The 24780-nt window shown below is 41.1% G+C and overlaps 1 protein-coding gene across 2 annotated transcripts in view; it reads left to right on the top strand.

The window, feature by feature from the left end:
- The first annotated feature begins 2112 nt into the window (after positions 1 to 2112).
- The window catches only part of HECW2 (HECT, C2 and WW domain containing E3 ubiquitin protein ligase 2), a 334372-nt gene continuing 311704 nt past the window's right edge, over positions 2113 to 24780 (top strand). Inside the window, exon 1 of one of the 2 annotated variants that reach the window (XM_032480136.1) lies at positions 2113 to 2449. The gene's annotated coding sequence lies outside the window, so the exon portion shown is untranslated. Of the gene's footprint in view, positions 2450 to 2511; positions 2604 to 24780 lie in introns of those variants that run through there. The other variant, XM_032480138.1, reaches the window with a different exon arrangement.

Below are 24780 nucleotides of genomic sequence, written 5' to 3' on the forward strand. Positions count from 1 at the left end.
TTCTAGTTCTGGACTCATACATTTCTAACATTATTTACCCCATTACCTATATGCTTCTGCATTGGTCCTGAAGCATCCATTTGTAGATCTGGTCTCTGGCCTTCCACTTTGTGTCACAACACCAAGTGACCCAGGTGACAGTCGGTCTTCGAGCAGCTGGAATAGCTGCGACCATCATGATGGGCCTTAATGCCCATGAGCCACATACATTTTTTACACTGAACTAACTTAACTGTCCCTTAGCCAGAGCCCCAAAATGCCTGCAATCACTTCAATGCTTCCAGACACAAGGAATTAGACAGAAGGGAAGTTAGAGTGAAAAAAGATGGCAGTCTCTTGAGAGTAAATATTTTACTTTTGAAACTTTTACAGAAACTTAAGACCACATGAACACACTTCTAGGACCCCTCTTGTGGTGCTGGAAGGGGCTTGAAGTTTAAGTTTCCTGGAATCTGCCTTTGGGTTTAGCTTTGGGCACTATACTTCAGGAAGTATGTTCACAAATTTGAGCAAGTTCGTGGAAATGAGGTAACCTAGGATGGTGAAGGGACAGGACGCTCTGCCATGTGATAATCAGCCAAGAGCCATGCAAAGATCTTGGAAGAGACAATTCAAGTGGTTCTCAAGTCTGACTTTAGTACCTGGAGTCCTGTGAGGTGAAAGAAGTATTTGGACTCAATATAAGGAATCACTATCTAATATTAAACCAGGTTCAATGTAGAATTGACCAGCTTGTGAAAAACTGAGGGATCCCAACCCCTCCACAGGAATAGCACAAGAAGAGGGTAATGAGGACAAGTCCAGGATCCTGTGAAGGGGAGACCTTGACTGGGTAGTGGTGGTGTTAGGGATGGGGAGTGTAGTGTGAAAGAACTTAACCTTTACACACTTTTGGAAATCTGAGATTTTAGGATGACTTTGCTATTAATCCTACTTGATGCCTTAGCCTCAGGTTTAATGCCTAATATAGAAAAACTGTAAAAGATAGATGGGACTGCTTTTAAGGTGAGAGAAAAAAGTTGTTTTTTTTCTTAAACCTAAGGGCAACAATAATGATGCATTTTAGCCCTATTTCTACTTTATGCTATTTTTTTTGGTTTATAGCTAGATTGTAAAATAGTAGTTAATCAATACAGGAGGCTAAGGGTTGTGGGTTTGGGGTTGTTGGGTCTAGAGCAAGTTGCAGAAAGAACAATATGTGGGATCTCTTGAAATTCCTATTCTTCCAGTAGGTACAAGAATTGGGCCTCTTTTTTTTTTTTTTTTTTTTTGGTGTGTTTGTGAGGCTCATCAGTTCTTTGGAGTAGCCCAGCAATGATGCCTGGGATGGCGAGATCCAGAGGAATAATGAGTCAGTGCTTTATGTGACATAAGACAGAGCACAGCTGAAACTGACTTCAGGAAATAGAGAGGAAGGGGGTTTATTGTCTTCGAGTGTAGAGTTCACTTCAGACGTATTTTGTCTCCTAAGGCTCAAAAGACGTCATCCCCTCTCCCTCTCCTTCAGCGTTCCTTCCCTTGAAGTTGACTTCATTCACATACATTGGTAGTACTTATCACTGGCTTATACTCTTCCACATTAGTCATCCTAGTTTAAAGGGCTTTTTTTCTTTTTCTTTTTCTGAACTGATACAGCAAAAGCCCCAGATTGAGTTCCTGGACCAATAAGCCCGTCCCAGAACCAGTCAGTGTGGTCTAGAATATGATGACTGGCCAGTTCTGGGGAACGAAGGTGGGAGGTGTCAGTATCCTAGAACCACAAAGACACGGGGCCGAGGCGGAAGGGGTAGTTCCCAAAGGAAAAATGGACCGCTGTTATTAGGGAAGGGGGACAAATGGGTAACACTGAAAGCACAAACTCAAAAATCCCCAAATAACAGATATCCCTTATTTGGGGTAAGTGTTTTGGGACTTCTTTCATATGATTGTAGTTAAGCTGTAAAATCAAAAATCCTTCTCTTATCCGGATAGACATCCTGCATAGGGGGCAATATTCTTACATTTCAGTGTTTTTACTCTTTCCCCTAAGTGGGGCTGAGTCAATGAAGATGCTCCAGGAGAAGTAACTAGAAAGCTGAGAATAATTCAGTAATTTTTAATTTGAGTGCCCTCTTTAGGCAACGTAGCTTGGCGCGCTCTCAATAATCCATTTTGAATAGTGACCACACCCCGTATAGGTGACATGAGTATTACCGTCTTGCCCTTGCAGCTGGGGAAACCGAGGCATGACACTCCTCCATTCAGCCTCCCGGTGGGATTTAGGAAGAGTCCAGCCTGCCTGACCTCTAAGGGTCTCCTTCTTCCTCCGCGGCGCCTCTCGAAACCCTCATGTCCTTCGGCGTCGCAGGAGAGCAGCTCCGGCTCCGCCGCAGCCTCGGGATTCGTCCTTCGCCCAGCTGCACCCGCCCCGCTCTCCCGCACCTTCCTCGGGAAGGTCCAGCTGGCCAAGGTCTGGCTGTCCCTCCCGTCCCCTCCCCGCATCCCTCCCGCCTCCCTTCCCCAGGTCCCCAAAGTGCAGAGAGCCCCCAGCCCAGCGCCCCGCCGGGAGGTGCGGGCAGATGCCGCCCAGGCGTCTAGAGGGAGGGGCGCCAGCGCCGCCGGAGGTGAGCGGCCCGCCCCCCCTCGCCGCCCCCAGGGCCAGGGCGCCGGGGTTGGGGCGGGCACCCGGCTGGACACGCCGGGCCTGAGGAGGGTGGCGGCGGGAGGGAGGCCGGGCGAGCTCGCGGGGAGCGGCTCGAGGGCGACGCCTGAGGGCGAGCGGGGGGAGCCGGGCTTTGCGGGGCCGCCGATCTCGGCCGTAAACCTCCTCGGGACGCCCGGACCCCCGGCGCCCTCGGAGCGCGGGCGGGAGACGTGGCTTCGCGCGTTCCCGCAGCTGCTGACTCGACACAATCGGCGGGCCGCGCGGGGGGCGCGGCGTAACCCGGGGGTGGGCGGCGGCGCGGAGCCGCCTGGGGAGCTCCGGGTGTCGTTGGGAGCCAAGAAGATGCCAGCACAAAGGCCAGCCGAGACCCAGCCCGCTGCGGAGGGCGGCGGGAAGAGCCGGTGAGGGGCGCGCCGGCCGCGCTCGGCTCCGCGCTGCGTCTCTCTGGTCGCCGCCTCTGGTCGCGGGGTCGCAGACGGCGGCGCAGGGTCCCTCGGCCCCGTGGCAGCGGCCGCCGCAGCCGGGAGCTGCATGCGACGCGCGGCGGCGCCCCCGGCCGCCTGCCTTCCCCGCGGCGAGAGCGGACCGGCCGGAGGGTGCCGGGGCCGCGGGTCCGGGCGACTGCGGGGGCGCCCTGCCGCCCCGCGGCCCGGCCCCCACCCGCAGCCCGCGGCGGCGGGCGCCCAGCCCCAGGTGAGTGCGCGGCCCGCGCCCGGCCCTCGCGCTGCGGGTGCCGGACGGCGGGAGGTGGCTTTGTTTTCCTCCCTCGCGCCCCGGCGCGGTCATTCATTTGACATTTCGGCTTCCGCTGCCCTGAGACGCGGGCGAGAGACACCGGGAAGTGTTTCAGGGTTTGGTTCTCCCGGGAAGCTGAGACTTTTGGGTCAATCTGAGCATCACTTGAGGGAGAAGAGGCTTCGTTTCCTTTTTGGTTTGGAAATGTGTTGTGAACATCCTCTGCCGGGGCTTGGGGCCTGGAGGAAACTGGGGCTGCAGATTTAGACGTAGACGTTTCCGAGGACTTGCAACTGCAGAGGTCTGGCTCTTCCAAGTCTTGTCATTTCCTCTGTTAGCTGAGCTCAGGTGTTTTCTTTTGACTATTATTATTTTTTAAGGAAAAGCTTTACAGGCACATTTACTTCTTTTAGAGTTGGAAGTCTTTGGAGACAATACAGAGAGCTCACAGAGTTACAGCTCTAGCGACATTACATTTCGAGAAGGCAAGCTCCGGCGATCATCATAGGCAGAGGTGGACGGTAGGCAAACTTCCCCGGGGGCCTTTAGCCTTCCTGGTACGGTTTCTGCTTTCACTCTCCTGGGGTCGAGCAAACTTGGAATTCTCATTGTACATATTCCTTTGTCAAAGTGTGAAACATGTCTTTTCTTGAATAGTTTTCTGTAGTTTGTACTTTAGAAGAAAAATATTTTAACGTATAGTAGAGTCCTCTATTAGACCTGGTGAAATTTCATGTATTTGTTTGTCTTACAAATGTGATTTTCAGTTTACTTTTTCTCCTATTCCCTCAAGGGCTCATTTCTTCTGTTGCCTGGAGAGAGCTCCCCCCTCCCCTCCTCCCAACAGATGGCTGTATGTTCTGAGAGGTTATCTTTAAAATGACACTCACATTACCTATAAACAAAGAAGGATTAATTATTAGGCTTATCTTTGGAGTTATTAAAGCTAGAAGCCTAATCTGGATAGGGGTATTATTAATGGTGTGAAAATCTGGAGTTTGCTAATCTGTTTGGGCTTCAGAAGATTCCTGCAGGGATTGTTTATATAGCGTGGGAGACAGATGGCATCCGCAGCAGACAAGAGAAGCCCAGCATAAAGGGTCATTGTATTCTTCAGAAATTATCCACTTCACTGTTGGGAGATGGGGTAGGATGGGGAAGACATAATTTTGATCTTCCAAAGAACACATTATAACCTTACCATCCAGCAGCCTAACCAGTTGGTTCCTTCTTTCTTCAGACACTTAAAAAGTCATTATTGAGTTATTTGTTTTGATTATTCCTTTGGCACAATTTGGCCTCAATTGTGGTTACGTGAAGCAGTTTAAACAGTTATGTTAACAAAAATGTCTTTGAATTTAAGATTATCGTACCACTGCGAAACCAGTCATAACTTTTTCTTTCTTGTGTACAAATGGCCCCTTGGACTCATCGTGTCTCCTAGCTGGAAGGACTGTAGTCCACTCGTTATGAATTCAGAAGGAGTATCTTCCACCATCTCCATGACAGGTGGTTCCCAGACTCCCAGCACTTGTCCCCAGACTCTCAGCTGGGGGTTGCTCTATTTTTATTAGGCTTAACAGCCTAAGACATTTGCTTCACCCATGTCTCCATCTCAGCATTGAGCAGCCTTTGGCAATGAATCTTTTTGAATGACTGTGGAGTCTTTGAAGAAATCAGTCATTCTGAACATTTGAGATAAGCCACCTGGAGCTTTTCTGCTCCTACCACCGCTGTAGACTCTTGATGTGCTGTGGATTGCAACTAGATGGCAAAATTGGTCTTCCCTCTGTATGCATGTGATGGAGACTATTCCAGTAAATTAATATTCACCAGTCACAGGACTAGGTTTAATGAACAACACGAGCAATGTTTGACCCCTCTGAACAGGAAGTAGGGAGTAAAAGTAAGCATTGGCTCTCTTTAACTTGGACGCTGTCATCTGGGGAGAAAATATTTTCTTACTCTTTTCAAATCCTGCACCACTGATCTCAGCAAAAGGCAAAGAAACCAAGGTTGTTATCTGTAGCTGAGGATGGATGCCATAGCCTTTTCTTCTGGATGAATGTGTCTTGCTGGAGAGGTCGCTTTTGGGCTCTGTCCAGTTTCAGTGTGTGCCCTGGCATCAACAACGGGCTCTAACATTCACATTCAGAGTGCTAAAGTTGTGGCTGGTGTCTGTGTACCTTCTCACCAGGTTGCTGCCTCTCTTGTGAAGTTCTCCTTTACGAGAAGCCTGAGGCACCAGGCCTGGGGCTCGCTGGGCACCTGGCCTGCCTCCACAGTCGAGTGTGTTGCTACCTGTTTTCTTGAGTAAAAGCAGAACCAGTTTTGTGTGGATAGGGAATGGCAGGGTGGAGTGAAGCCCTACCCAGCTCCATTGTAAAAAGCGAGGCCAGGCCTGAAAGAGAGAGCGCTGTATTTGAAAATTGGTTGACTTAACAGAGGCAGAATTGCTTCTGTACACACAGGATATCTTTTGTATGGGAAAATAAAGGATTAGAAGGGTGACCACACCTCCTGGTTTGCCTGCAAGAATCCCGGCTTATTCCTGTTGACCTATCTTAATTGTCAAACACATCCCCTTTCACACTTAAAAGTGCCCTGGTTTGGGTGATAAAATTATATGGTCACCCTAGATATTTAGGAATCTTCACTCTATTCTTCATCAACCTCCCCAACTTCAAATTTTGAGTCTTGTTTTATTTCAGTCTTTAATTTGGTAAATGCAAAGGTAAGAAAGGTAAACAAAAGCTTAAACCAAAAAGTGCGTAAGAGAAAAAAATAATGGCAAGGAAGACAAAAAAAAAAAAAAAAAAAATGAAGTAACTGGTTGCTTGTCATCTATTTATGCATAAAAGAAATAAAATAGTTTTATCCTTGAGGTATTAAGTGTCTACTCTGGCTCTAAGCCCATTTTATTTATTGTCTTCAAGCATGATAAGAATTAACACCTATTTACCTGGGGCTGACAGGAATTAAGGACAACTCCTATGACTTAGGAGAGCAGCTTCAACAAAACCTGTTTGCAGACCTGGTGGGTACATGGCTCTTGAAAATATGAATGCAAATTTCAAGATCTAGTGTTTGGTCAAGCTCTTGGAATTTACTGAGAATCCAGAACACATGTGTTGTTGTGAAGACTTGACTCCACATTCTCCTAGTTTCCAAGCGCCTTGGGCTGCGAGGGTAATAGAAGAGCCTTTGTTTTCCGCTCTCTCTTCTGACAGTCTTGGGTTTGGGTCTCAGCTTTTCAGACAAAGGGCTTGCAGAGAAGATTTTGTGTGCCGGCTGGTTATCATGAGAACATTCTCACAGAGGTTGGAGATTATGCAGGTGACCTGGTGCGATTTAAGCTAGATTTATGAAGCTTCTGGCACATACTTCTGCAACAAGAGCTGTGCTCCTTTGCTAAAGAATTGCCTGTTTGAAAGAGTTCACTTGCAGTGCTGTCCAGGAGGTGTTACAATTATTTATGGCTGTCACCTTTTCCATATATGCTCCACTAAAATCCTTAAAAGCTTGGTCGTCATGCTTGAATAAGAAGAAATTTATGTATCTCCTTTATAAGTTGTCTGACCATGTAATTATTTTTGTCCAGACAAGGACACTTTTGAAAGTAAAAGGTGATACTAACTGGAAGGGGCTCAAGGTCAAAAACTATAAACTGGGGCTGCCCCAGGAAGACTATGATGTATGGCTGTCTTAACTAAAACTAAGTCACTAGCTTTTATATGAAGAATACCCATATGATAGAAAAATGTCCCTAGCTTCTTCTCGATTTGTTCAGCCTATGTTTACCATGTGCATGCATGTATGTGTATGAGTATATACACAACACTGAGCATATGTCTATAGATGTGTATGTTGTGGGGTTGAAATTACCTTTTAAGAAGACGTAGACATTTAGAAAATTGTGGCTTTTATATTATGTCGTTCATGGATTGACTTTTAAACTAAAAAAAATCTAGTCTCTCCAAACTTTAAATTATTTTCTGACCTTGTGTCATTCTGTTGCTTAGATCCTTTGATGGTTCTCTATTTTCTGTTTAATTCTCTTAAGTCAGATCCACAGACAGCTTGGTGGTTAGAAAGGAAAAGTAATGAAGAAATTTCACTCACTCATTCAACTACTATTTATTGAGCCCCTTCCATGAGTCTAGGTGCTGGGGATCTACCAATGAGTAAAACAACGATCTCTGCCCTTGTGAAGTTTTCATTCTATTGGAGGTGGAGGGGTAGGAGTGGGAGATGCACAGTAACCCAGATAAATAAGTACATTATACAGCTTGCTAGAAGGAGGTAAGTCCTTTGGAAGAAAGAAAGTAGAACAGGATACATGTTGTTCTGTAGCCGTCATGAAGAAAGAGAGCTTGAGCAAAGACTTAAAAGGAAGTGAGAGAAGTTGCTCATGCAGATACATGAGGGGAGTGTTCCAGGCAGAGGGAACAGCCAGTGCAAAAGCCTGAAGGTGAGAATGGGTTTGGATGTGTTCAGCGATTAGCAGGAAGACCAACATGATGCAGTGCAGTGACCAGGATGGGGGTAGGGGAGGTTGGAAATGTGAATCAGAGAGGTGGTGTAGGAGCTGCAGAGCGTGTAGTGCTTTGGGATATGAGAGTAATTGTAATTGCAGCAGATATCCCATTATGTTCTTAAAAGTCATTCTGGTATTAAAAATTGTGTTTGGGCTATGACGACTGCACTGGTCACTATCAGTTACATTTCATAAATGGTGCACTTCATATGACACTTTTTCTGTCGTTTGCTTGTTGTATATTTGTTAAATAGAGTACTTTGTTATTGCTGGTCTTAAACTGTATCTCCATTTCACAAAAATTTATCAGTGGCCTAAAAGTGGTTTACTGAAGTGTAAAGGTAATGATGAAAATAGTAACATAAATGCAACAGTTCAGAATGTCATAAACATGCTTGGAGAACTGAATCCCATTCCAAATATAAAATGTGTATCTGCATGTGTAAAAACAAAGGAATTTGTGAGAGTGATGATTTCAAAACAGTAGCTGAAATTGAAAAGTGCGTATGGAAGTATGATGATGACTATCTCAAAACTACTTTTTGTTGGACTTGCCATCCATTCACTCCCAGTCCCCAGTCATTGCCTGTTATGAAACTGTCCAATAGTGACACGGAGCCATGGATGTTTTGGTGTCATTTTCAAACAAAGCACAGTGGCTTCTCTGTGATACTATTGAACTTTCCCAGGACAAATGCACAATAATGCTTTCCACTACAAAATTAATGTATTGTACTGCTAACGGTAGGTAAGGGCTTAAGACCCTAGTAGCATCATTAAAGGATCCTTGTAACAAAAGTAAGTGTAAGTCATTTTATTGAAGAGACACTTGGAAAATCAGCTGGAAAGTTAAAGACAAACATTATCCTTAGAGAGAAACCAGGAGTTATTGACAGAATTCCTTTGTCAAATGACACGGTTGGCTGTTGCATAATATCAGTGGAGTGGAGTGTGGAAGAGCGATTACTATCAAGTACGTGCTAGCAGATATTTCACTTTATGGTTGGATGAAACCAGCGATGTCATGCAGAGAATGAATCAGCTTTTGGCATTTGTTCAGGGAGGAGTGCTTAGTGATGCTTTGTTCATTTATCACTGAGAACTCATGCTATAAGGGAAGAGATTTTTCCTTTGATTAACCATCATATATGAACCTGGAAAAGTTCTCAGGAGGCAGGACTGATAGAGCACAAGTTTCATGTACCGTTAAGAAGGGGATGGCTTCGTGAAGAAAAGAAGTTGTACCTAGAAGCCAGTCCACATGCTATTCCATTCACAGAGAAGATGTAGTGCCTTCTGATCTTGAAATACTAAAAGATAGAGGAAGACTGGATACAGCCAAATTTCAGCCCCTGCATATCTGTGTGTGCTGTGTTCAAACTGATGGGCAGGGAGATGAGGCTGCTTCTCTGTGCTGGCAGATACTGGCTGTTTACCGGAAAGGTGCTCATATAACAGTCTATCTGTGGTGTAAGACATCTATGGAGCAAAAAAGTGTTTCTTCGTGATACTGATTAGAAATGATTTTTCTTGGATCAAGTGGCATACCTCAATACCATACTCTGCCCACAGGGAACCATGTCAAGGACAGGGAGGGAAGGAAGAATTGTTGACAAATAAAACAATCTGCCACAATCTAGGGACTAAGACTTTTTTTTCATTAGAGAGAGTTGGAGGTCCACACTGGCCATAAAGAGTTAAGGAGGTAATATTTTCAATAACGGGCAGTCCTTTAAATAATAAGCATATTACTTCTTGATGACCTATTTGAAGAATAAGAGCACAAAAAAATTGAACTTCTATCCAGTTAATGGGGAGAGAATATAAGTGTATACTTTGTATTTGAGAGCATCTGGAGAACCACGGTGGGAGGAGGAACTCAGGCTCTTAGGATTTTGGGTTAAGATACTGGGTGGCAGAGAGTACAGGCAAAAGGAGGTGGAGAAATCTGATAACTGAATGTGACCTCGCTTATACTTTTACCTTAGGCTTGGCTTCGTTTCACTGAAATATACTTGATACGCAAAGGTTTTCAGCACAAGATCTATAATTGCCCCCAACCTAACCTAGAGAAAAATAGATCTTCTCTAGTGGTCTTGGATTCTCTGCATAGGACTCCATCCCCCTTAACTTCCCTTCCTTCTTCCCTCCCTATCTCCCTGTCTTCCTTTGTTCATTCTTTCTTTAAGCTATTGAGTTGGCATCTTTAAACTAGAAGGTACTTTGAGAGCTCATCTCCTATTTGTCCATGCCTTTTGGCTATCTGGATATGTGCTATCCAGAGCAAGAGGAGTAAGGGCCTCTAGGGAAGTTCTGTTCCTTGTTCAGCTAACCCACTCTAACGTGGAATGTCCAGTTCTAGCACACATTTAAATTTGAACCCTCATTCTTCAATAAAGATCCGTTTCTTTGTTTTTTTTTAGAATTTAATAAAGATGGAGTCATTGTCTTTTGTCTAATAACTCTTCTATAGTGATGGCCATTATTTCATTCCAGGACAGAAGTCATTCATGCATTATTCATTGAACAAACATTGAGAGCCTTACATGTGGCAGGCTCTGTGCTGAGTGATAGGTATAAAAGAAGTCAACATTCAGACACGACCCTGACCGGACAACAGAGAATATAGTAGGAAATAGGCAATGTCAATAATGATATGAATAAACAAGTAAATATAATTGCAAAGCAGATGTGGCAGAAATGTTTACATTTGTTAAATCAGGGTGGTGGTATTTGTTACATTAACTTCTGAACTATATGGAGTTCTGAATGTATTTTTGAAATATTTCAGAAGTGAGAAATGAGAAAATGTAGTTGGAAGTGTAAGTGCTTTGTGGAGACGGACCTTGCTAGAGAAGGGAGTGTAGCTGAGACTTCCTTTACATGGGGTGGTCAGGGAAGACCTGGAGTGTAATTCATCACTTGCCTCTGTGAGAGGGATGAGGATAACTTGGACAAGGCTCAGAGAAGAGTCACAAAGATGATTGATGACAGAGTTGAAAAGAAGACCTATGCGAGCAATCTCAAGGAACCGAGATATAGAGCAGCTGTGGAACTGAACCTGATGCAGTGATTTAGGCTCTTTCTTAAATTTACAGAGACTTTTATGCATTCACATTCTCTTCATTCATTTCTCATGGTCAACAGCAATTAAGGCGAGTGATTCAGGCTGGAATTATGTGTTAGAGGAAAATTGAAATTTTGCTCTGCGGTTGAGGAAAAATTGGAAAGGATCTGAGAGGTAAACTAGTTCAACCTTCCTGTGAAGAAATCTCTCTTTAATGTTCTTGATCGGTGATCATCAAGTTCTTAGGAGGTCATTTCCGTGCTTCCTCCACCCAGAATGGTGCGGTGGTGGGTGGGACACTCTGGTTTACTTCAATTAGGCAGGTCTCCTTCCCATTCAGAAATACCCTGGACTCGTCTCCACCTCAAGACTTTTCCCAGAGGAAGCACTTTCGACCTGGAATGCCAACAGTTCTACTTACTCTCCTGTATGTAATTAAAAATGGTGGTTTTCATCATTTCCATCCCATCTTACCCTTCTGAAGAATATGGCATTTCCAGAAGTAAATGGAGCTTCCTTTGTTGTGATTGGCAGTAAGAGTGGGGGTAGAATGAGATCCTAACTGGGGAGGGGATCGAGGGCAACGTGTTTAGTTTGATATCTTCCCCCCAGATACTGATATGCCCACACTCTTGGGAATCACTGTTTTATAGCAATTAAGATCTTAATCATCTGCTGCCTTAGGTGATGCACAATTTATTTTGTTTGCTATTAGTTTTTTTTGCCAACTAGACTTTCAGTACTCTGAAGATACAGAAACTTGGCTGACACCTCTCTATAATGCCCAGTATTGATCTCGAAGTGAATACATACACAATAATGCCTAATGGCTGAAGGAACCATATGCTGCTTTCTCGTGGACCATTATGAAAAGCTGTTATTTATATAAATCAGATATTAAGTTGGCACAGATGCTAAAAGATGAGCATTTTTGTAGTTTTAAAATGGCAGAAAGTCAAGTCTTGGAGGTCTGATTCGTTCAGATACTTCCTATTTCAGAAACCTTCTTCTCTTTTGTAAGCCTTCTGACTCCTTTCTATTCAAAGTATGTCCACAGACCAGCAGATCAGCACCACTTGGAATCCAGACCCACTGAATCAGAACTTGCATTTTAACAAGATCCCCAGATGTGTTCTATGCATAGTAAAGTTTGGGAAGCATTTTTTGAAAACACGTAAGAATTCAGAAATTTAGGAGAAGCATTTATCTTTAAAGAGAAGCGAGTCTAGAAATGAAGGTTTCATTGGTCTATGGCTGAGATCCTCAGTGCTTTCTGCCATGCGGCCCGGAATTGCACTGCTTCTTGCCAGGCCAGAAGATGCCTCTGTAGGAGTGCCCTGGAGTAATTTAGAGAAGTCAGTGATATTTAGATATTAGACATGATGGCGATTACAGGAAATTGAAGCAGTTGTTGGAGTGAGAAACTAGGAGAGCTTGGCAAAGGTAGAGGAACGTGGCTATGCAACCTGAAACCGAAGATAAGGGAACAGGTCTTCCCTGTATGATTAGAAACTCCTTCTAACTCTCTGGACTTGGACTCATCTCGTACTCCAGCCCCTCCAGAGCCAGCAGGTCACAAATGGAACCAGCTTTTAAAGTGCCTTGCATGGAAACCGTGTGGAGTGGTGAGGATCATGGCGAGGCATTCTTCATCAGAGGGGAAGGGGGTGCCACCCCCCAGCTTACTGAGTTGTTGCCACGTGGTAATTAGGGTCCAGCATGACCAAATCGTCAGATTTTTCAAATTAATCTAAAAAGATAAGTTTGTATATAAAAACATCTCTTGGGTGTAGTATGTGGGTAATTAAAGTATTTTTCGAGTGGCTCAGGCAAACCAGATTCATGTGCACCTGCCTGCATCTGTTCTGGAGCAACAAAACATATGTGGTGATGTGAATACCTGGCTTTTTCAGTGCAGGACACCAAACACAGGCAGAGGCATTTTGGTCCTGGGAAGGACCATTTTGGATCTTTACTAAGTAAAAGAAATAAGACATAAAAGAATGGGGCTGCATTTGCTTTGATGACCTGACTTAAAATATATGTCTGAAGAACCTTAGTCACTAATGGTGTCTGAAGGAAAGAGTTAGATGCCTAAAGGAACAAAACTTAGGTCCCGTAATATCTGAAAGAGAAGTGAGCATGGAGTTGGGATGAAGGTGAAGAAATGAAGACACAGGAATTTCTTGGCACCCCCAAGCTAGGATCACACAGCGCAACAGCGCTGGGAGGCTGGGCTGCAACATGGACCTTATTGTACTGGGAAAGAAGTGTTACTGGAGATAGAATTCAGGATAATGTATATTCAGCATGTGGTTGTTGAATTTGGGTGGCTGTTAATATTTAAAGTTTCCTGGAATTGGGTTTTCAGTTAAAGTTTGTCATGGAGAAATGAGCAATTTATGTATTTTGAGAGTGAAAACTGGGTGAAGGTACCAAAGTTGTTTCCAAAGATTTATTATTGATTATATTTCTTGTTAAAAATTAAATTCCTTAAGGGTCAGGACTGTTTATTATTTATCTTTATAGTCCCAGCATCTATCACAGGCTGGGTCAGTGATCTGTACTGATTGTAAGACAAATATATTTTCTATCTTGGTGAGTCATTCTGTAGGTATTCATTTTCCTTACTGATTTTTAAAAAATGGCTTTGTTGAGACACAATTCACATACCATGAAATTCACCATTTTAAAGTATACAGTTTAGTGGGTTTTAGTATATTTACAAAGTTGTAAAACCATCACCACTGAGTAATTCCAGAACCTTTTTATCACCCTCAGAAGAAATCCAGTATCCTTAGCAGTCACTCCCCATTTCCTCTGCCCCCAGCCCCTGGCAACCACTACTGTAGTTTCTGTCTCTATAGATTTATTTGCCCCTTGTAGACATTTCATAAAAGTGGAATTATATAGCATGCAGCCTTTTGTGTCTAGCACCTTTCACTTAGCGTGTTTTCAGGATTCATCCATACTTAGCATGTTATCAGCGCTTCATTCCTTTTTATAGCCAAATAAAATTGTATTTTATGGGTATAGATGATAGATCTGCATTTTGGTTTTGTTTATTGGGATGTTCTCACTTTTTGGCTATTATGAATAATTCTGCTGTAAGCACTTGCATAGAATCTTTCATGTGCATATGTTTTCAATTTTCTTGAGTATATACCTAGGGGCTGGAATTGCTGGGTCATATGGTAACTCTACGTGTATCATTTTGAGGATCTGCCAAACAGTTTTCCAGAGCAAGTGCACCATTTTACATTCTAATCAGCAATGTATAAGTGTTCCAGTTTCTCCATATCCTCATCAACACTTACTGCTTTTCTTTTTTGATCTTAGCCATCCTAGTGGGTGCGAAGTGGCATTTCATTGTGGTTTGGATTTGCTTTTCTGTCATGACTCACGATGTTGAGCATTTTTCGTGTGTTTATAGGCCATATATACATATTCTTTGGAGAAGTGTCTGTTCAAATCCTTTGCTAATTTAAAAATAAGGTTATTTATTTTTAAATTTTTGTGTTGTATGTATTTTTTAAATATTCTGGATACTAGACCCTGATGAGATAGATGACTTGAAATTTTTTAAATTTTATTTTATGGATTGTCTTTTCATTCTGTAGTGTTGTTTGAAGCACAAAAGTAATTATGATAAAGTCCAATTATCTTTTTTTCCATTCTTCTGCTTTTGGTGCAGATCTGTCCTTGTTGATCTACTAATTGTTCTATCCATTATGGAAAATGGAATATTTATGTCTTCAACTACTGTTGTTAACTTGTTTCTCCCTTCAACTCTATCAGATTCTACGCATGTATTATGCAGCCCCTTATAACATATATGTTTATAATCATTATATCTTCCTTAACAAGTAGGCAAATAATTTAAAAATGTAAATAAAGCATCTGCCACCCAATTAAATAAAGTTTACAAGCTAGATTTATGATTGTGACTGTGGTCAAGAAATTTATGAATTCAGAGGGTAGCCAATTTGATTGATACCACACAAATGATAAATTTATGATAGTCAAAGAAAATGGACTAGGACTATTGTGGTAGTAACATTTCTAGTGTTGGAGAGGACTGTAAAGATCATTTCGTGTATTTGTTTTATTTTATAGTTAAGGAAACAAGACCCTACAAAGTTCGATGACTTCCCATGTTTGCAATCATAGCTACTAAGACTTTTGCAAACAAGATGCAAAGCAAGCTAAAGGGCAGCAGTGCCATCTCCTCTTTCTTAAAATGCATTTGGGTCTCCCTTGTGTTCTTATTAGTAATAACTTAGGTTTATGGAGAGCATTTTCATGTACTTTCATATATGTTGTTTCCTATGATATCAGAATCACAAACTGCAGTACAGGTATTATTCTCATTTGGCAAAAGAAGAAACTCTCAAAGAAATTTCGTGACTTGCTCAAGTTCACATAGATATTTAGTAGTAAGTAGTGTACCCAGCCTAATTTCTCCTACAACCTGAGACATCACTGAGAGAGATCTTTGCACTGGGACAACAGGCATAAATGGGGACAGTCCTTGGTGGTCTGGGATGTAGGGTCACATAGTAATAGAACTAATATTCGGCTCTAATCTCCTTATTTGTCATGTAAACTTCTTCTGTCATAGTAGGAAGAGAAGTAATATGACAAAATAAATGTTTTCTTACAGAATAATACTGAAGTGCTGAATAGACCAGAGGATGGAAAAATATCACGGGGGAAAAGTAGACAGAAGGCATTGCTTTGGTATTTACCCAGGAGAAGCTGACATTTGAGACAAAGTTTTATTTCTATAATTTTTCTTAGTTTCTTGACTAGTGCTTTTTTAGGCTCTTTGTTTTCTTCCACTTAATTTTATTCATACGTCTAGTCTTCATTTTGCAGTAAGTGGGAGTGGGTGAAGCTAAGTACTGTGAGGTTTTAAATTGGCAGCACTTTTAGGAACCAAAGTTTCATGTAATGAGAATACGAAAATAACTGATGTTAGCACAGAGAATTTTAATTTAGATATATATTTGCGGATTATAATGGCTTCCCAGTTTTTTTTAAGGAAACACATAACTGACCCTGAATGAAGTTCTAATAAGTCCTCAGCTAAATTTGGAAATGAAAGATAATAGGAGAGAAAGAGCAAGTGAAGCAAAATATGCAAAATCTTCAATTAAAGTAAATAAAAATTTCTAAAGGAAATGTGTTTGAAATGATATGCCTTGTTGTTTTGTCTTTAGACATGTGTAATAGTAAAGTGAAACAAAAGATGTACTGGATAACTGGTAAATAAGATAAAAAATTTGTTTTCCTCTAACAAATTTTGGAGCAAACAAAATACTCCATTTCACAATTTCCAAAATGTGAGGAGATTTTATTTAGTGCTTTCTGTTCAGTTCTTAATGAGGGAGAGATGAAACCAATTTAGAAACAAAATATTAAGTCATATTACCACTGATACTTCTGTTGTATATGGTAAGGAAGTCTCTGAGTTTTGCTAAAGAATGTATGCAGTTAGGTCCAGGAGTTCTCTGTGACAATAGCCCACATGGACGTTAGATAATTAATTCTGGTTGAACACCTGGAATTACAGAACTAGCCCATTCCTTTCCTTAGAGCGGTAGGTTCTATAGAGTTGTGATTCAGCTGCCTTGTGGGTTGTCCCAAGTGACAGATTCACCAACTATTTTAACTGTGACAAACTAGGGTCACTAGTTTATAGTCCTTTTCAGTTAGCAATGCCTACTTTCTTGTTACCCAGCACCCACTGCCTCCTATTTTATGTTTATGTAATATCAGCACCCCACTTTTGTTACTAGTCTCTGAGATTGTTGGGGTATGAGCTAAGCTGGTGTAACAGACACTTCTCCAAAGCAATGGCTCGAAAGATAGCAGCTCATTTCTTGCTAACATTTTCTCTAGTATTTGTCTCTTATTTTTACCTGAGGCAGTGTTTTGGAAAAACTTCAGTGCTTCCCCTTTCTGTGTCTCCTTTTTTATTACACAGAACACTTCTGACACCCCTAGTCATCCAGTGTTTGGAAATTTTTCCCTAACAAGCAATTCTCTGGGATATCAGCTGGGTGTCCTACAGTTTAGCTCAGTTCTAACACTGTCTACCTGGAGATGGCATCAGACCTGAGGGTTAAGAGCTCAGTCTCATGACACTGCCCCCCATTTCACGTGCCAATGGCAAGTCGTAGGTCCCCAGGTTACCTGCAGCTTCTGTCTAACTTGGCTACAAATCGGAGGTTCCCATGATCTCCTCCCACATTGGATCAGATTAATTTGCTAGGGCCGCTCACAGAACTCAGGGAAACATTTACGTATGTTTGCCAGCTTATTAAAAGATATGACAAAGGATCCAGATGAACAGTCAGATGCAGGGATACATAGAGCGAGGCCTGGGAGGTCCTGAGTGCAGGAACTTCTTTCCCTGTAGGTTGTGGTGCGTCATGCTCCCACTCTGTGGATGTGCTCACCCACCTGGAAGCTCTTCGAACCTCATTAAATTGGGATTTTTATGGAGGCTTTATCATGTAGGCATGATAGATCATTAAGACCAAGAGAATGGGAGGCAAGGCTGAAAATTCCAAGCTTCTAATCATGGCTTGTTCTTTCTGGCAGCCAACCCTCATCCAGGAGCTCAACCTGAGTCACCTCAGCAGAACAAAAGATGCTTCTGTCACCCAGGAAGTTATAAGGGTTTCAGGAGCCCTGTGTCAGGAATCAGGGCCAGAGACCACTATATATATTTTTTTCTATTATTTCACAGGTAGACGGTAGTCCAGGATGGATGGGCACTTTGAACACTGCTTGTTTCTTTTATTTTGGTGCTCAGCCATCCCTGAGGGCAGTGTCATCATCTGCCTGGTGGGAGCTGTGTCATTTTCATATTTACATTCCAGTCTGTGAGAAGGGGGGAAGCGTGCGACATGGAAGGTGCATATATCATGTCCACTCATGGGGGAACTTAGTTCAGCAGTGAAAACCACTGGTGAGAACTTGGTCCATCATCACGCCGGGGCTGGATGGGGCTGGACGGCCACATGCCCACCTAACACTCTTACCAGGAGAGGAGAGATTAGATTAGGGGCAACACCTAGCAATCTGCCGCAGTTACTTAATTTCTGTGAATCTTAGTTTTCTCATCTCTAAGATGGTGATAATAATAGTATCTACCTCAGAGAATTGTCTTGAGGTTACGTAAGACAGTACGTATAAATTATTTACTCAGTTTCTGGCATGTGAAATACACTCAGTAAATGTTAACGATGAAGGCATTTTTCAAATGACAAGAGTAACTATTGCACTCTTTTAAAAAAAAACCTGTAGAACTCTTAAGCAGTGCTCATTTTACTTCAGGAAATTACACTATTTGAAGCAATAAAAGATACTGAGCTAAACAGATGAAGACCACAGGTATTATAGAAATGTAACGTCTAGTTTTTTTTGTTTTAGCTTATTTTCAAAAGTATTACTAATGGAACAATATTTCACGCTATTTTTTAGAATGGCTTTAATGTAGATAACATATAAGTAGGTTTTGAGGTAAGTAGTCCATTAGAGTCCATTTAATTTCACTTACACAAATTTTAGTCAGATTTTTCCTTTAAAATGGGTCATTGCTAGAAGCAATTTATCTATTTGGCAAGATATTCTTAGCATATGGATTTGCTGCAGAAGCGAGAATTCTGAAATGCCTCTGTAATTTTAAAACTTGTTTTTCTGATATTTGCTGGGGGGGGATAAGCTATAAAACCTCTTACTAATTTAAAGAAAAACAAGACTTCTTTATTATTGATACTTTGAAACATGTGCAAAAGTAATTTTTAACTGCCTGATTTTGAAAGTAGGGAACATAATCTCTACATTTCCTTATATAATAGTTTTGTGACTATTTGAAAATACTTATATTTTTGCCCTTGGTAACGACAAAGAAACATTTAAGTCTATAACAAATTATTTAATAGTTCACAGCTAATTGTTATTATTTTTGAATAAAAATATTAACTTTATTTGGGGTTTTGGTTTCATTACTTGTTAATTTTATCGTGTCAGTTGTTAAGAATCGTTCATTAATGTTTTTGAAGCAGTTCTTAGCAGAAACCAGTCTTTGAAGGTGACAAGTCACGAATCGGTTATTCAGGCATTTTCATTGGTTTTGTGAAGTCACATTTAATTTGGCTAAAGCAGTGTCTGTTTCCATTGGAAATGTATTTTAAAGTTGAGAAAGCTGACCTTTAAATGTATTTGCTCATTAATCCCCTGCTTTCTTTGATGATAAGAACATAAGAAATAAAAAAGTGAAGAACCTGTTAAGTTTTGTTTTTGTTTCTGTTTTTACTTAGCATCGCTAAAATGTGTTCATTTGTTGCATAAGAATTCTTCCTTGGTTTGCTCTTTCTTGGGCGAAATGCCAGGAGACAATATGTGTGCCATCTGCTTTGTCATCATCAATTTTAGATTAAATTCCCCCAATTTAAGTTGAGTTCTCACTGATTTAACCTGCAGCTTTTGGTACTTTATTCCTTGATCTTTGGAATCACTGCTGGGTTATTTTGTGGGTAAGCTTAAGATGATCTTTACATGTAGTGAGACGGGGATGAGGGGTTACTCAGCTTCGAGTCCTGTCATCACTTAGGTGGGACTCTGTTGTGAATTTGATGGAAAGCACTGGGTTAAAGGCAGGTTTGAATTTTACCACAGGGTTTCTCTGACTTTCTCTGAAGAAATATTTGAAGTGCTTGCCTCAAGAAAAATTGAAAGCACAAACAGGAATTAGCACTCAGCTTTTAATGTATTATCTGCTGGACGACCCTCTTCATTAAGCTTCTGATGCTTTATTTCATTTTAAAATATATTTTTTATTATGACCTACATACATTTGGAATATTGAATGCATAGTTCAGAGACAGTTGTAATTACTACCAGTCTCCAAGGAGAAGTTTATACTGGAAACTTCTATAGTAGGGGGCATGAAGAGTTTGAGGAATGTTAAGCTTTTAGGGAGAAAATAAAGCTGAGGGGGAATTAAAAAAACAGTATGAATGTTTAAATTAGAAGTCTTTTTTCTTTTCCCCCTCAACTTTAACTTTTCAAAAGTTACTAACTGTAAAAAAAGTTGAAATAAAAAGCAAAGGCACTCATATTCTCTTCATCAATTGTTAACATTTTATCACATTTGATTCCCTCTCTACATTTGTATATATTTGTCTGAACTTAAAAAAAATAAGTTGTAGATACCATTAGGTATCACCCCTGAATACTTCCATATTTCCTAAGAATGAAGACATTCTCCTTCGCACTCTAATATTATCATTATTATCATGATTGTTTTACCTAAGAAAATTAACCATAATTGAATAATATCATCTCAGGTACATTTTATGTTGAAATTATCCGACAACTTTTTGAAAATCCAGGATGCAATAAAGTTCCATGCACTGCGCTTGACTGTCATGTCTCTTCCTTTTGTTTTATAACAGTGATCATTTGAAAGAGTTTAGACTAGATGTAGAATATGACACATTCTGAGTCTGTCTGCTTATTTCCCAGTTTTTGTGTATGGATTAAGCATTTTTGGCAAGAAGACAGCAGAGGTGATACCACTTACTGCATCATACCAGGAGGCACATGAGGTCTGGTTATTCTGCTGTTGGTGATTGTGGAGGGGAGAGACTTGGTTAAGTGATGTCTGCCATAGGTTTCCACATACAGGTACATTTGTCCTTTCATGATTAGTCGGTAATTTGTGAGATCATGTTTGAGAGCATGTGAATATTCTGTTTCTTAATTCTTTCCCGTGTACCTTTAGCATTCATAGGTCATTCTTGCCTGAATCAGTTATCCTAGAGATTGCCAATGGATTATTTTCTAAGTCTATCATTTCTTTTTCATCTAAGAGCAAGAACGGCCCTCACTACCCTCTCTCTCTATTAATATGTATTCATGGAGTTTTAAAGTTAAATATGTTATAATTGATTACCACTGTTGTACCTTTAAATACACCAGTTGTCCTACATCTGGTGCCCCTTCAACCAGCTTCTGGGTTCTTTACACAAGACTCCCATAGCTTTTGAGCACTTCTCTGCTTTTGGGGAGTAAATATTTTTAAGTGACTAAAACAAAGTCAATAATATTATTTTATAATAAAGTAAACAAAGGTATCCTAAACTTTTTGAACAGTTAAATTAGTTTCCTCCTATCACAAGTTGTTTGATGGAAGGTTCTCCTTTCCTGTAGATTAGTGATGTGTAACTTTGATTTACTACAATTATAAACCTATCAAGAGGCCAGTTTTTTGGCGTGTTTCTCAAAGCTGGTCCTTTTCTGATTTCTGATTCAGAATAAAAACTCAAATGTATATTTACTTTGTCAACCTCCCCCCCTTACACTTGGGAAATACAATGTTTACTATTGCCCATTTTCCATTATCTCTTCCAAATTTTAATTGAAAAAAAAGAACCTCTACTGCTTCTCTGCCAACCACTTTACCTCCTTTTTCCATTTCTAACCTCTCTTTATTCATAACCTCTGAAATTGTCATTGAAAACTGTTTAAATAAATAACTCATACAGGGAAAATGTCATTAAATTTTAAGTGCTCGGGCCTTATCAAGAGTGGTTGCCTCAAAGTAGAGTGAAATTGAATCCTTCTTTTGTAAAGTTCTGACATAAGTGACTTCTGTGTACCTTTAAAGTACATGTAAGAATTTCCATTGCAGTGCATCTCACTTGTGGTGTTGTTTCTGCTTTGGTTTGAAGTTGGGAGGGGTTGGAGGGGAGAAGGGAAGCAGCTGTGAAGGGATCTCTTACTAGGCCGCCATTATTCCATCCACCCTTTGTCTTTGCGTGTTCTGTTTAAGTGCCTGTGATTCTATGCAGCAGCACATTATTACTTAGTCTACATTTCTCTCTTCTCGGCCACAAGCTGATTTTAAGAGACTCACACATCCTGCTGAAATCTGGATGTGCTGTCTAAAGCACTGTCATATCCCTCATTCTTAGAAAGCCTGTCAAAAAGGAAAGTGTTTGGCATAACTTAGCAAAACTGTGCTGTTTTCTAGTGAATGCCTCTTTTGATTGGCCCTAATTTCTCACAGACCCCTTATACTCAGGAACCCATTTCAGAGGCTTGCAGGGCAGGACATCAAGCTCTGAGGTTCATATTTACCCTTCCTCCCAACATGTGTCCCTTCCCAGACAGCAATCCTTTTTCTGCAGTTGGATGTTGGCCATGCTGCTGAGTAAGGTAAAACTCTAATCAAGAGTCAGGGTATGGACCTCTTTTATGGAAAATTATTCTGGAGATCCCACCAAGAAGATGTCTGTATACTCTGTTTTGAGAAAAACTGACTTAAAAAAACAAATTTTCTCAAAATGCCTATTAATTATTTCTGCAAAAGAGAAGTCTTGGCGTTGGATGAGTAAAGTAAATTTTTTTTGATATTAAAAAAAAAATGAGCCCACAGTAAAGAACTTCTCTAAAGCTTGGTTCTCTAGGGCAGAGGTGGGGAGCACAGGCATATGGACATCTCAGTGAAGAAGCAGTGGCTGAGACCTTTGCTACTAAAGGGTGGTCCCTGCACATCTGCACCACCTGGGCGCTTGGTAGGACTGCAGAACCGTAGGCTCCTTTCTGGCCCTTTTGACTCAGAGTCTGCATTTGGACCCTGTCAAGTGGTTCGTATACAAATTAGGCTTGGGAAGCACTGGAAATCATTTTTGTGAGACCTGTCCTTCTCTGCACGTTAACTGGTTGAGTGATAAAGACTCATCTTGTGAAGTACCTGCAGATACTAAACAGCATTTTTAGGAACATCCTCTTGGAATAAAGGAATTTCGGATACTTACTGTAGACTCTTGGGTGAGTACAGTTGTTATATATTAACCTTCCCACACTGTTCCTGCTGAGAAAACTGAAAAAGATATTTCCCAAAGACCAAGAGAATTATTTTTAAAAAGTGATTTTTAGCAGGGAGGGTATAGCTCAAGTGGTAGAGCACATGCTTAGCATACACAAGGTCCTAGGTTCAATCCCCAGTACCTCCTCTAAAAATAAATAAGTAAACCTAACTACCTCCCCACCTAAAAAAAAGTGATTTTTGTCAGTCATAAGCTAGAGTGCTCAACTACTTTCCTCCCTTTTCCTGCTTTATATATTCTTTGTACTGTGATGTTTCTGAAGGGTGGATGAGTCAGATGTGACTCTGATGGCTAATATATGTACCATTGAAGCAAACACCTTAAGCCAAGGCCAGACTGCAGGTACATCTTCCTGGCTCCCTCAGGTGGGAAGTCCACTGGGAACTGGTGGACAGAGGGTTCAGTCTGGTGCAGTGCAGAGCATTGGATTTGGAATTGGGTTGATGTGGGTTTGAATCCCAACTCTCCTTGTTTATTAGTTTTGTGACCTAGTGCCAGTTATTTCACCTCTAATTTTTTAGTTCCATACTTATAAAAAAAAAGGGTTAATTCATACCTCCCAAGGTTGTTGTGAGACCTTAATGAGGTAAGATATTAAGAGCCTAATACTGTGCCTGGTGTAGAGTAGGTGCCCGTTGAATGGCAAATATGCATTTCGATATACATTTGGTGCAGTAAATAGTTGCTTACCACCCCCCACCCCATGCTTGCCTCAGCTAAATTGAGTAGGGATTTAAGTAGCTTCTGGTAGTTTTGCTCATCAAATATATTTCCAAGTGATTCTTTGCTGGGTGAGCGGCATCTTTTGTTATTACTGCCATGGCAGATGTTGGCACAGTATTTTCAACCTGGCAGCTTCCTAAGCTGGATCACAGCTAGCAGGGATTACATGTCCAGAAAGCTGAGAATATTCCATCTTATACAGAGGATATGCCAGCATGCAGTCGGAATCAGGAAAGAGAGAGGATGTGTGTAAAACAGTAACATTAACCTGTGGTGAGATGGGCTTTGGTGCACTCACTGTGTTTGAATGGTTGCAGTATGTGGAATTCTTCTTCATGAGGAATGCCATGAAATGCGACACCTGGTTTCAAAAAGTATGCTTGTACAATCCCCTGGAAAGGACATTTTTGTTTACAGTTTAGAAAGGATCTAGAGTTCCAGGTAAGGCTCTCCAGCTGAATTCAGGACTCTGCTGACATTGGGAAACTAGGAAGTGTGGCACAAACTCCCTAATTTATCTGTGTTCTAACTGTGACTGATGTAGCCCTCTCCCTTTTCTCCTGTCTCTCTCCCTGAGTCTGAGCCCGTGGCCCAAGTCTGAGCTGGAAGTCTCTGATTTTAATGTAGATATAATGCCTTGATTATTTTTAAGTGGTTGCTGTTTGTTGTTTTCTTAATCAGATTGAAGAAAATTAGCAAATGAAGAATATTTCTTGTCTTGCTTGAATTACATTTATTCTATAAAATGGGGGTAGGAGTAGTACCTACTTTATGAGATTTCTACCTTCCTGCTAGGATAAATGAGGTGATCTATGTGCAGTGCTTAGAATAGTACTTGGCATACAGTAAACAGACTTTAAAACAATGTTAGTTATTGTTAATTTTTGTTATTAGTTTCTCTCTGATTACAAAACAGAAGTGTTCACTGTGGAAAATGTAAGTAAAACAAGATGAAAATCACCATAAATTCTCTGAATGATAACTGATGTTAACATTTTAGTATATCTTCCCAGTCTTCTTTCTTTTCCCCTATATACATGTTTTCATAAGGAAACCAAAATTACGTTGGTTTGTAATCCACCTTATTCTTGTATATTAGCAATGTTTTCCTATGTCATTGAATATTCTTCTGTTACATGATTTCACTGGCATTTTATTTTTTGTA

Source organism: Camelus ferus, chromosome 5 (assembly GCF_009834535.1).
Source record: "Camelus ferus isolate YT-003-E chromosome 5, BCGSAC_Cfer_1.0, whole genome shotgun sequence".
NCBI classification, from domain to species: Eukaryota; Metazoa; Chordata; class Mammalia; order Artiodactyla; family Camelidae; genus Camelus; species Camelus ferus.